Genomic DNA, 12,770 nt, shown 5'->3' with positions numbered 1-12,770 from the left:
CCTTTGAGCTGTCATGGGAGGTAGCTGGCCTAGCATGTTCCCATTTACCAATGCAGGTAGCTCTAAGTTGGTGAGGGGTCCCAGATAGTAAACAACTGGCTGAACCTTGAGCAGTCAGAATACATGCAGAAGGAAAGTTACTGCAAGGACTGTGTCATAGGCTTCCCAGAAACTACTTGCTCTAGTCTCAGGAAACTGAAATTGAGGCCTGATCTCTGAGAGAAGACTGACAGGCTGTTATGGCATCTGCTTGGTCCTTTCAATGTTAAGTCTTCTAGTTATATATAGACATCATTCAATTAGGTAGGTAATCTTCAAACACTTCAAAGTTCTACAGAATATGACATTTAAAATGTTTTAAAAACTTGGACTTTCTGGACAGTGAGAAGTCTGACCCTGGCAGCACTGGTTTGCTTTAAATAGAGGATAGGGGTCGAAGGCACTCCTTGTGGAGTTTATCTTCTTCTTGGCAAAAATTACCATTTGGACAAAAAACTGTTCTTGCCTGGACTGCTTAACAAGATGTTGTATTGACTGGACACGGAGGACCTATAGGAAGGTGATCACCGAACTTTGCAAGGCAAAATTGTCCTTTAGGTTTCTGCTTCACAGAGGAGATTGACAGATATTCTACAAGTCATAGAGAAAAGTGACTGAGAGACTAGGCCTATGGGCTGAAGATGGATGCCCCAATGTTGCAGAGGAACTTTGAGTATCTGTCCAGGTAGCCAGCTGTCTCTGTCATTCTAGATTTTTGGAAGTTGCTTACAATGCTCTTCCTGTTTACTTAAGTAATATTATATCCTTCTGGGGTCTTTGATGTAGTTGAAGACTAGATAGTTATAATTATGGTTTTCCTTGGTTATGATAAGGGATAAGGTAGATATGAAACTTTAGACTCACAAATAGATAGATAATAGAATATCGTCTTTAATTTTGCCAAATACAAATAGACTAGATATTATAACTATAATTCTTGCTTGATAACTATTTTATAATATGTAATTTTACTATGTTAAAGTTAAAACCTTCCTTTTTGAAAAAAAAAAGAAAAGGGGTAGTATTGTGGCTATCTTTCTGATGCTGTGAATATGTGTTGCTCTAATTAGTTGATAAATAAAGCCATTTGGCCTATGGCAAGGCAGCTGAGAGGAAGGCAGGAAATTAAAAGAGTGAGACATGAAGAAGGAGAGGAGAGACGCCAGCCTGCCATCCAGGGAGCATCATGTAATGGCACACAGGTAAAGCCACAGAACATGTGGCGATATATAGATGAACAGAAATGGGCTGAGTTTGAGTGTAAGAGCTAGTCACTAGTTAGCCTGATCTAATGGCTGAGCAGTTTTAATCAATATAAGCCTCTGTGTTTTTACTTGGGTCTGAGCAGGAGTGCACCAGATGGGACACAGAATAACCTTCAGCTACAAGGCCCAACTAGGATAGAAGGCTCTATGTGATATCTTGTAAGTCACTGGCCTCTATTGACACATCTCTGCTCCCTTCCCCCCAGCTTAGGCCCTTGGTGGTGCTAGCCTAGAATCCCACCTATTGCCTTCTGCTGAGCTTGGAGGATCACTTCTTTAGCACCGGAGTTCTGGGCCAGCCTGAGCAGTGGAGGACCTCAGCAGCCAGTTTCTAGTAGCTGTGAGTACGTGCACCTTGACTTTTACTGTCTCTGATGTGGACTCTTAGATGGACAGAATGTTTTCCTTGTTTTGAGACAAAATCTTGTTCTGTATCCCAGGCTTGCCCTGAAATTCACAATGGGGGTGTTGCCTGCACTATGTCTGTATCACATAAATGCCTGGTGCCTTTGAAGCCTAGAGGAGAGCATCCCTTCCCTAGAACTGCAGCTGTGAGCCATCATGTGGACGCTGAGAACTCAAACCCCATCCTTCTGAAGAACATCCAGCTCACTTTATCACTGAGCAATCCCTTCACCACCACCCTCATTTTTTTGAGACAAGGTTTTATCACTGAGCAATCCCTTCACCACCACCCCCACTTTTTTGAGACAAGGTCTCAACTGTGTAGCCCTGGCTGGCCTAATTCAAAGCTATCAGACTGCCTCTGCTTCCTAAGCACTGCTTCTCGGGTAATGGTTTTTATGAACATGCTCAGCCATGCCTATACATTTTAAATAATTGCTGCTTTTTATTTATTTCACATTAAATTTTGTTAGGTTTTTGTTTGTTTGTTTGTTTTTGTTTTTGTTTCTTGAGACAGGGTTTCTCTGTATAGCTTTGGAACCTGACCTGGATCTTACTGTTGACAGGGCTGGCCTCGAACTCACAGAGATTCCCCCTGGCTCTACCTCACAAGTGATGGGATTAAAGGCATGTACTACCACTGCCCAGCTATAAAGCACTTGTTACTCTTTTTTATTTGTTTGTTTTTTTGTTTTTTGAGTTTTTGTTTTTGTTTTTTGAGACAGGGTTTCTTTGTGTAGCTTTGAAGGCTGTCCTGGAACTCACTTTGAAGACCAGGCTGGCCTCTGAATTCAGAGACATCAGCCTGCCTCTGACTCCCAAGTGCTGAGATTAAAGTAGTTTTTTTGTTGTTGTTTTGAGACAGTCTCTCCCCATAGGCCTGGTTGTCCTAGAACTCAATATGTGCACCAGGCTGGCCTCAATGAGGTCCTCTTATTTTTGCCTCCAGAGACTTGGGATTAAGGATGGGCACTAACACACCTGGATATTTATATCAGATCACTTTAACTAAAATTTTTGACACAGGCCTGTAAACTTGAGAACTGAGTCAGGAAGAATGATATGATTTAGAGGGGAGTCCAAGCTACATAGAGGGACTCTCTCTTGAAAATTAAAAAAAAAAGTGAGGCTATGTTGTGGAATGTTCTCCTGGTCCCCAAGAGCCATAGCTGTGGTTACTTGATCATGCCTATTGACCTTCCCATCTTAGAAGGGAGTGTGAGGAACATTAGATCCTCACCTGAGGTGCCAGCCACTTCCTATGCCTCCATCCCACCTGTATATAATTCTGCCCTTACTGTTGCTGGTCTGAGGAGACTTGAGTATATTGGAGGTTAGTGGAAGGAAAGACTCCATCTAAGAGGTATGGAGATGTCATGTTGGGTGAGACTGAGTGATTACTGTTCAGGGTCATTTAGGCACTGTAACTAACCCTTTACCCATGATCCCATATAAAAATCCAGTAAGTTCATTGGTTGATCAAGCTGAACATGGACAGGAAGCTTACTTTAGTCAGTACTAGTGTTTTACCTGGGGTGATGACTTGTTCCCATCTCCCCGGGGCAAATTTCATACAACAGAGTTGAACCTAAGCTTGCGTGTACTAGGCAATTGCTCCACTACTGAGCCATATTCCCAGCCTCATTTTTTTTTCCGTTTGTCTATTTTTGGCTGAGTCTTACTATGTAGCTAGCATGGGAATTCACTCTGGAGATGTGTAGATAGACCAGGCTAGCTTTGAACTCAGAGATCTGAATGCCTCCCCGGTGCTAGGATTAAAGGTATGCATCAACATGATGCCTGGCTTCCAGTCAGAAACACACACCCCATCCCCAGACAGGGTTTCTCTGTGTAGCCCTGGCTGTCCTGGAACACACTTTATAGACCAGGCTCAGAGATTCACCTGCCTCTTCTCCCAAGTGCTGGAACTAAAGGTGTGAGCCACCACCACCTGGCATGATTTTTTGTTGTTGTTGTTGATATTCTGTTTGTTTTTTAAGTAATTTTTTCATTTTTGGTTTTCAAGACAGTTTTTCTTTGTAGCTGTAGCTGTCCTGGAACTTACTATAATCTAGTCCAGACTGGCCTTGAACTCAACAAAAAGATCCTGTCTTAATAGTTATAGTAGTAGTAATAATAATAATAATAATAATAATAATAATAATAATAATAATAAAAAATCAATAAGTAAAACATGTAGCTTAAAGGGTGTGTGTTTGTGGTGGGGAGCTGGAGAGATGGCTCAGGAGTTAAGAGCACTGGCTGTTCTTCCAGAGGTCCTGAGTTCAATTCCCAGCAACCACATGGTGGCTCACAACCATCTGTAATGAGATCTAGTACCCTATTCTGGCCTGCAGGCATACATGCAGGCAGAACACTGTATACATAATCAATCAATAAATAATTTTTTTTTAAATTTTAAAAAAGTGGTGGTGTGAAGCTTGCTAGTGAAGTATTGCATTCTCAAAATCACAAAAGAAAAAACTGAAAATGTCTGCTTTAGGTCTTCTGTAAATTTGTATTTTATTTTTTAGAAAGGGACTCTCCTTGGCAGTACTGGCCTGGCCTCCAACTCAGAGATCCTTCTGCTTCTGCCTCCCAAGAACTGAGATTAAAGACCATCATCACACCTTGGCAGTTTTCTGTACAGTTTTTTCTTGGAAACAGGGTTTCTCTGTAGCATTGGAGCCTATTCTGGAACTCACTCTGTAGACAAGGCTGTCCTTGAACTCACAGAGATCTGTCTGCCTCAGCCTCCCCAGTGCTGGGATTAAGGGCCTGTGCCACCATCTCCCAGCTAGTTTTTTATAAATTTAAAAGTTTACATCTTAGCTGGTGCTGCTTGTCTGTAATACCAGTTCATGAGGCTGAGGCAGGAGGATTTCCCTGAGTTTGAGACTAGCCTGAACTACATAGTGAGTTTCATGTGGGCTACAGAGTGAAACCTCTTCTATCTAAGAAAACAAAGTTCAGAGTTCCACGTTGTAAGCCTCCCAGTGACTTGGCTTCTGTCCATGCTGAACTTTCAAGACTGTAGCTCCACCCCACCCCCACCCCCACACTGGACATAGCATTGATGGTGACAGGCTTTACCAGGGCACTCTTAGCAAGTTCTGAATCTTCTTGGGCATGGCATGGTGGCACTGAAGAGCAGAGTCTGCCGCTGGCCCTTGAAGTAGGAGAAGATGGTCCGGATGTCACCCTCAATGCCGTCAGCCTCATCTAGGGCCAGGTAGTGACAGATGTCCAAAGTGACCGTTTTCTTTTGCAGCAAATCCATGAGGCATCCATGAGTGGTTACCATCACGTGCACACCACGTCAGATGGTCACCATCTGCTCTTTCACTGACATTCCCCCGATGCAGAGAGCACAGCGCAGTAGGGGTGAGCTGTCCTCCTGCAGCAGACGGCAGTAACACTCCAGGATGCCATGGGTCTGCCGGGCCAGCTCTCGCGAGGGGCAGATGATGAGTCCATAGGGCCCTTCAAGCTTGGAGAAAGGCAACCGCTTCTCTTGTTCCAGGCAGAACATGATGACTGGCAGTGCGAACACCAGTGTCTTGCCTGACCCTGTGAAAGCAATGCCAATCATGTCCCTACTAAACAGAATGTTAGGGATGCCCTGGATCTGAATGGGTGTTGAGTGAAGGATGCCCTTTTTTTTTTCAGTCTTTGAAGGATGGCGGCAAGAAACTTCATTTCCTCGAATCTCTTGATGGGTGGTGGGATACCATCTCCTTCTACCAGGATGTGGTACTTTCTGAACTCGGTCCTGACACTCTTCAGATATGCTCAGGACATAACGTGGGGGTGTCCAACTGGTTTTGATGGGATCACCATACAAGATGCCTTTGGCCATTTCCTTCACTGACATCAAGCTTCGCCTTTAGCCACACCCTCCAGAATCTTTTCTTCTTCCTTCAGTTGCTTTTCCTTGGCCGACTCCTTGCGCGATTCAGCCTTCTCTTTGAGGTGCTGCTGCTGATCCCAGAGGCTGACTTTGGACTGAGGGTCCAGCGGGATATTGTCCTCATCTCCTTGGGGCTCACTGTCACTGTCCTGCTGCTCTACCTCCTCAGCTCCTTTGTGTCTTCACTGCAGCAGCTTCTGGAGCAGAGGCTGCCAGTGCTAATGCAAGGGCACACAGGGTAAGTAGTCATCCTCCTCAGAGCTGTTGCTTCCCGGGGCCGCCTTCTCCAGGCGAGCCCGCTTATGCTGGGGTTCTGACTCCTCCATTGTTGGTCGTGCACATGCGCAATGCCAGGGCAGAAAAACAGCGCCTCCACCTTTTGACATTTTTGACAAACCTTCCCAAGATCAGATCCAACCCCTAAAATAAAATCCCTCTGAGGCAGAGTGGTGGGGGCACACACCTTTAATCCCAGCATTTAGGAGGCAGAGTCAGGAGGATCTCTGAGTTTGAGGCCAGTCTGTGTTATAAAAGCTTCAGAGGAGCCAGAGAAGACACCGTTCAGGAGCTTAGAGTCACACCTGGCCCTGCAAGTGAATTTCTAAACGGTCTTATTAAATAAGAAAAACAGCCAAATATAGAGGTGAGAGCCTTAGAGATCAGGGAAATAGGGATAGCCAACAGCTACCTTACCTCACCAGCTCTGCACCTTCAAAATGCCCTGACTTCCTGTCTACCCAGCGTTTTATAGTCTTGCTGTTCTGCAGTCTCATTTGGCTCTTAGCGCAGCTTGTACCGACATCCAGGTTTCTATGGTTAATACTGGGATTAAAGGTGTGCATCACCCACATGACTGTTGCCTAGTGTGTGGTTGAAGACACAGAGACTCTGCCTGACATGTGATGGAATTAAGGGCGTGTGCTACCACTGTCTGACTTCTATGTTTACTTAAAAATGGCTGGGCTTGCTGGGTGGTAGTGGTACACACCTTTAATCCCAGCACTTAGGAGGCAGAGACAGGAGGATGTCTGTGAGTCCAAGGCCAGCCTGGACTACAGAGTGAATTCCAGGAAAGTGGCAAAGCTACACAGAGAAACACTGTCTCGAAAAACCAAAAATAAAAGAAAATAGAATGAAATGGCTGGCCTTTTTTCTCTGGATCTCTGTGGGAGCCCGTTCTCGGGTTCCTTGTGGCTTTACCCAGCAGGTCCGCACAGAGGATGATTAGGACCACGGGTCTGAGTGCAGGTGTCTGAGATGGTCTGCACTTGGCTGTGCTGGGGGAGGAGGTCTTTTGCTCCACCCCTTGGCGTCTCTATAAAAACCCTGGGGGCAGAGACAGTTGGGGCCCGTTGGAAAAGGTTCCAGGCCCTCTCAAGGCTATCCTTTATTTTCTATCTGTTTATCTCCGCAAGATTCTCCACAATAAATCTTTCTATCTAATATTTCCTGCTGCTCACACTCAAGAAAACTCTGGGGAATTGTGGGGGTGGTGGGTAAATGTGCCACCGAATGGCGCCATGAACAGGGACTAAAGAAAAAAAAGGGGGGACTAAAGACAAATGAACAGGGACTACAGACAAAGTAATAGGGACTAAAGATAAAGGAAAATAATAGTTTTATATATATTATTGAGAGGCAGGGGTTTTATCCTCAAGAGAAAAGGAAAGTGGACTGGAAAGATGCCCAATGCTGCAGCAAAATTCTCTTCTGTCAAAATTTTCTATCTTCTATCCCTTTCTCAATTTCTATTTGTGAAAAATAAGTATAAGGTATAGGGTAGTAATATAGTGTAGGAAAAACTTAGAAGTGTAAGATTGTGTAGGAAAAAATAAGTAAGGCAACTAGACAGAAAAACTCTTCAATTTTCTAACTTTGGGGGCTTTGAATGCAAACTGGGGGAAAAATCTTTCTTTGGGCTTTACGGGTAGTAAAAAAAGCTCTTTGAGCTTAATGGAGAAGAAAAAGTTTCCTATGGAAGCTTTTGACCTGGGGACAGCTGAAATGCTAAGTCCAAGCGGCAGGAGAAAGTGTTTTCTCCTGAGGCAAAAATGGGGGTGTAAGAAGTCAAAGTTTAAAGTTGGGAAGTTTTGGGAAAAGTTGGTCTTTCTTTCTTCTGGGGAAAAAAATCTTAAACTATAAAGCTTTTCTTGGAAAATTTTTGGGGAAAAATCTCTCTAAAAAGCTTTAATCTTTCTCAAAAGCTCTCAAACTTAAAAACTAAAGCCTTTAACTTTCTCTCTCAGAAGGACAAAAATTAGAATCACCTGAAGATATTAGTATGGGGACCACCTGTGATTAGCTCTAAAGGAAAACAACAAACTTAAGACAGCAAAACCTCTCTAAGTTCTTTCAAGCTTTAAAAATCCTCCCTGCAATGCAGGAGGCAGGGACAAGTTCCTAAAAACCTCTTCTAAGCTCTGTCTCTTCAAGCTAGTAAAAGACAGTGGGTCAGAGTCCCCTGAGGGAAATGCTTGGGAGAGTGTGGGTAAAGAGCAACAGAGAGCCCAAAAGGGCAGGAAACTACCTGAGAAAAGCAAAAAAGCCAAGCTTTTCAGTTACGGCTGAGCTGAGGCATCAAGGGTTTTGTTTCTGAGTGAGTGTTTCAGAATGAAAAGGTGCTCCTAATCGTCCTAAGCAAAGATCCCCTGAAGCAATGCAAACTGTTAGCGTTGTATCCTCGCTTCTGACCAAAAAAGCCAGAGATAACTGTCCAGTGTCTGAGTTGAAATGCGTTTTGGGGATACTAGGGTTCCTGCAGTTGTAAGCTTCCTGGAGCACAGGGCTGAGGCAGGAAGGTGCAGGACCCAGGGGAAGATTGCTAAAGAACGAACAAAGCTAAAACCGTTGGGAACGGCACAGTTGTCTGCTTTCCTTCAAGTCCCGGGTTGATAGGTCCACAGCTGCAAAAAGAAATCTGAGAAAAGCTTTCCTATTAGAGTTAAGGACCTTTCTGGGAAAACAGAAAAGCTGAACTGTGTCTGAAGCAGTTGTGCTGCTGAGTCAGAACGCTGTCTGGGGAAAGAGCCCCAGCCAGGGCAGAACGGAACTATCCAGGAGTAAAGTTTTCTTTTCTGTCAGAGAAAGCACCTCTTTGAGAAAAGCTTTGTTTCAACTGGCTCTCGATGAGATGAGGGAGTGTAGCCCTGAGGGGTGATTGCCTCTGGTCTAAGCTCTGTCCTTTAGCACCCAGACAAGCAAATGCAACCCACTGGGGGACTGGGCCAGGTGAAGTCCTGATGAGGCAAAGCACATGTCCTAATGGGAGTTTAAAAATGGCAAAAACCTCCCTTGTTAAATTTTCAGTCTGTACGCAGACCACACAGACCACACAGGAAAACAGAAATGGACTAAAGTCCCTACCTTTCAGAAGCAAAAAAGCTGTCACTGTGACATTGGGAAATGTTTCTGGGGTAGAGGGGATAAATTGAGACCAAATGGGGAACTGTCTGGGAGAAAGACTCTGAAGATACAGAGAAGGGACATAATCCTCCACAGAAAATGCATGACCTGAAAAAGCTGCTACAATTTGAGGCAGATTCAGGGGGAGAAAAAAAAGCCCCTACCTCCAAAGGCAGCTAACAGAGGTACAGAGCCGCAGACAGATACCTGAAGCTCTGCATCTGGGGGGAGGGAGGGAAGGAACAAACAAAAGCCCAGAGGAAAGTTGCTATCAGAAATTGCCCACCTCAATGTGCGCTAAGGAGGCAGGTGCAGTTCTGATTTGGGGGCCAGTGTCAAATGAAGGAGAGACACCTGTTAAAGCCAGGTGAGGAGAGAATAGAAATCTCCCAATGTGCCATAGCTGAAAATGTGAAATGCTTGTTCAAATCTCCCGTTGCAAAAGCAAAAAACTTTGTTCAAACCTCCTGGGCAAGAATTTGTAAGCAAGTCTGGTAAAAAGAGAACCAGTTGACTCTCAGACCCCGAAAGAACTATGGGAAATGACTGATATAAGGGAAATGATATAAGGGACTGATATTGTTATGGACTGATATAAGGGAAATGCATTCTGGGAAAGATAGTTTTTCCGCTAAAGAATGCGACATTGCTCTGAAACACTTTTGTCAGCTCGAAAATACGTTTGTGGTAAACTTAAAATACAGCTTTTAAAAGAATAAGGAGGAAAATCATCTAAGAGTTGAAGTGTCAGTTCCAATGAAAAATTGAAAGGATATGGAACTAGGTGCTTCGAGGTTTGGGGCTCCTTTGGTAAAATGCCTTATTTACCCTAATAGCTGTACAAAGTTTTTATGGTAGTTGGATGACAAAAAGCTACCTTTAAGAGCAAACAAGCCACTTTAAAATCCTTAAGAAAGCAAGAGAGAGAGAGCAGTTTATACACTGAACGTTGTCTTAGATATGAAGAAACTTATGTGAAATTAAAAATTATTTACCTCTTGAACAAACAGCCTGCCATGAGTGATTCTTTTGCAAATCTAATTAAGGGGATAAGAAACAGGCATTCAAAAAGAAATGACTGCTTTATAGATGGGAAACAAACTTCAGATAATCTAGCTGTCTTACAAAAGAGTTGCTTCACCTGAAAGTTCCTTATAAAAATAATGCTAAATATTACAGCTGCTAATAACATCAGGAGTTAAAGCTAATGAAGTGAAAAGACTAAATGCAGTTTGGAGCTGTGCCACTTGTGGCTTTACTAGCTCCTTTAGAAAAATACTTTATATCACCTAATAGCTGTGCAGTATTTGCCAAAGAGCTTTACAGCAGCTAAATACGGTAATTTCACCCTCAGCGTGAAGTGAAGTTTTCCGGTAGAACAAACCAAAAGTACTGCTGTAATAGAAACACTTGTCTGAATTGAAGCACTTAGGGGAACTACTATGAATTTGTTGGAAGGGACAGCCTCTAGTTAAAAACTGTCTACTGCTGACAGTGCATCTCTGCCGGCCCAGAACGGCTGAGAGAACTGGCAACTTTGGAGTGTGGCGTCATTCTGGGAAGGTTACAGTCCCCTAGCAACGACTATCACAATTCTATAACAACAGCACTCACTAAATTCCCAGTGCTTTATAACAAAGCTGACTATAAAATCTAAACTTTAGAAATGATGTACGTACTTCCTGTCTTGTTAAGAGAATCTTTCTAATAGAGATAGTGATAATAATTAAGAGTAAGAAGTAGAAAAAGATGAAAATAAGATATGTGAGTTTGTAAAAATTCTGTTTTGTTAGATCTGTGTTAAGAAATCTTTAGGTGTTTGCTAAATTAGATATATGCTAATGGTAGCCCTATATAAGTTTGTAAAATAGATCTACAGAGTTCCTTTAAGAATATAAGCTTGCAAGAAGTATCTAAGGTAGTCTTAAGACATGTAGTGATAAGCTTGTAAGAAGTAAAGATGTTAGCTGTAAATGTAAGTTTAAATAAGAAACAAGATAAGAAGTATATAAGAATAAGAAATATATTTGCTAAAGTAGTTCTATAGTTCCCTTAAAGAGTATAAATAAGTAGATGTTAATGTTATATGTGAATTTGTAAAAAAAAAAAAAAAGGGTAAATGTTAAGTGTGAATCTATTCTTAATGTATATGGTGAAAGAACCCGAGACACAGAAGATTAGTGTCCCAGTAGACTGCAAAGTAGGCAGTCTGAATGGTTTCAAAAGCTCCAGAAGCCGCTAAGAAGCTAAGAATGGTGGATGCCAGAACCAGCACAACAAGGCATTTGCAGCTGAGATTCATGGAAAATTGACGCAACACGGAAAAACCTGAGCTAACATCAAAAACGGTGCGGTTTAGAATACTACTGTACCTAAAAAGGTCTCTGGCTTGAGAATAAAAGTTCAGAGGCACTTGTTTGAACAAAAATTGTTAACTGCAAAAAGTTTTGGTTGAAAAATGTCTCTTCATATTTGGAAGTGAAAGCCTGATACCAGAATTTATTTCTTGTTTGAACTTTTTGAACTTAAAATGAGATAAAATTACAAAAAGATTTTGGTTATGGATTTATCATATTTGGAAGGCTAGTACCAGAATTTATCATTTGAATTTTAAGACTTAAGAAATGAAATAAACACTAGAGATTTCATTGCAGTGGGACAATTTTGAGTTTATTCATAGTAATGACCTAGGAACTGTCTGCTGGAATTTGGTTAAAAATGGAACTGTTTAAATGAAGAAATTTATTTCTACCTAGACTCAAGATGCAGTTTTGTGTATACATATGTGCTTTATTAACTGGTGATTCATGAATTGTTTTGTGGAACTGTTTATGTAAAAATGGAATTACTTATGGAACTGGTTTAGTGTTACAAATGGAACTGTTTAAACAGAAGTTTGGGTTTTATAACTAGGCTTGAGATTTTGCTTACAAAATTATAAAAGGGAGAATGAATATTCCTTAGTCTATTTAATTTCAAAAATTGTTTGGATTAATGTCATGTTTTGTTAGTAAGAAATGCAAATGGGGTATACTAAGAAACTACTTTTAAAGTGTGTAAAGAGTTTTATTAAGAAACTGCTTTTGGATGTTTTACTAAGTTTTCAAAGTGTTAATGGTTAGATTGAAAAGATTGCTTTTCAATATGGGTTTGTAGGAATTGTATTAAGTTTGGGTTCCTCTAACTAGGTTTGAGATTTTGTTTAAAAAATTATAAAGAAAAGGAGGAGTTATGAGATTGAATTATGTTTGCAGAAACCTATTGATATTAATGCATCCTGGTTTTGTGGAGTTAAGGAAATATTTAAGTTTGATGTGAGTACACTGAAGTTTTTCCTATGTTCTGTTAGCAAGAAAATTCAAATGATTGAGTTAAAGTTGTGAGACGGAGAAAATTGTTAACTATATATAGCACCATATATGCTAATTCAAATGGTTCCGTTAAGAGTCTGCTTTGAGTTGTAAGATTGAGAGAATTGTGACTATGTATAGCAATATTTATGTTAACCTGTTAATGGTAATGATGAAGCTAAGGGATTCTTTAAGTTTGTAGTCGCCTTAAGAGTTTTTGGTTTAGAAAGGGCTTGAGGCAGCTAAGACTGCTGTAGTCATCTTGGACCTAATTCAAAAGAGAAATGCCATCTTTATCATCCTCTACTCCCATGTTAGGAGGTGTAACAGCTATGGAGATTGCTGTAAGCCATTAATAGTTATTTTTTATATATTAAGAAAGGGGGACTTGTGGGAGCC

General features: G+C 41.7%; 1 pseudogene; it reads right to left on the bottom strand.

Annotated features, from left to right (window-relative positions):
• Window positions 1–4,640: 4,640 nt before the first annotated feature.
• LOC131904942 (probable ATP-dependent RNA helicase DDX41) lies at window positions 4,641–5,945 on the bottom strand (annotated as a pseudogene).
• Window positions 5,946–12,770: the final 6,825 nt, after the last annotated feature.

This window comes from Peromyscus eremicus, chromosome 2 (assembly GCF_949786415.1).
Source record: "Peromyscus eremicus chromosome 2, PerEre_H2_v1, whole genome shotgun sequence".
Lineage (NCBI taxonomy): Eukaryota > Metazoa > Chordata > Mammalia > Rodentia > Cricetidae > Peromyscus > Peromyscus eremicus.
The sequence above is the reverse complement of the archived record's forward strand: the minus strand, read 5'-3'. Positions and strand labels throughout refer to the sequence as shown.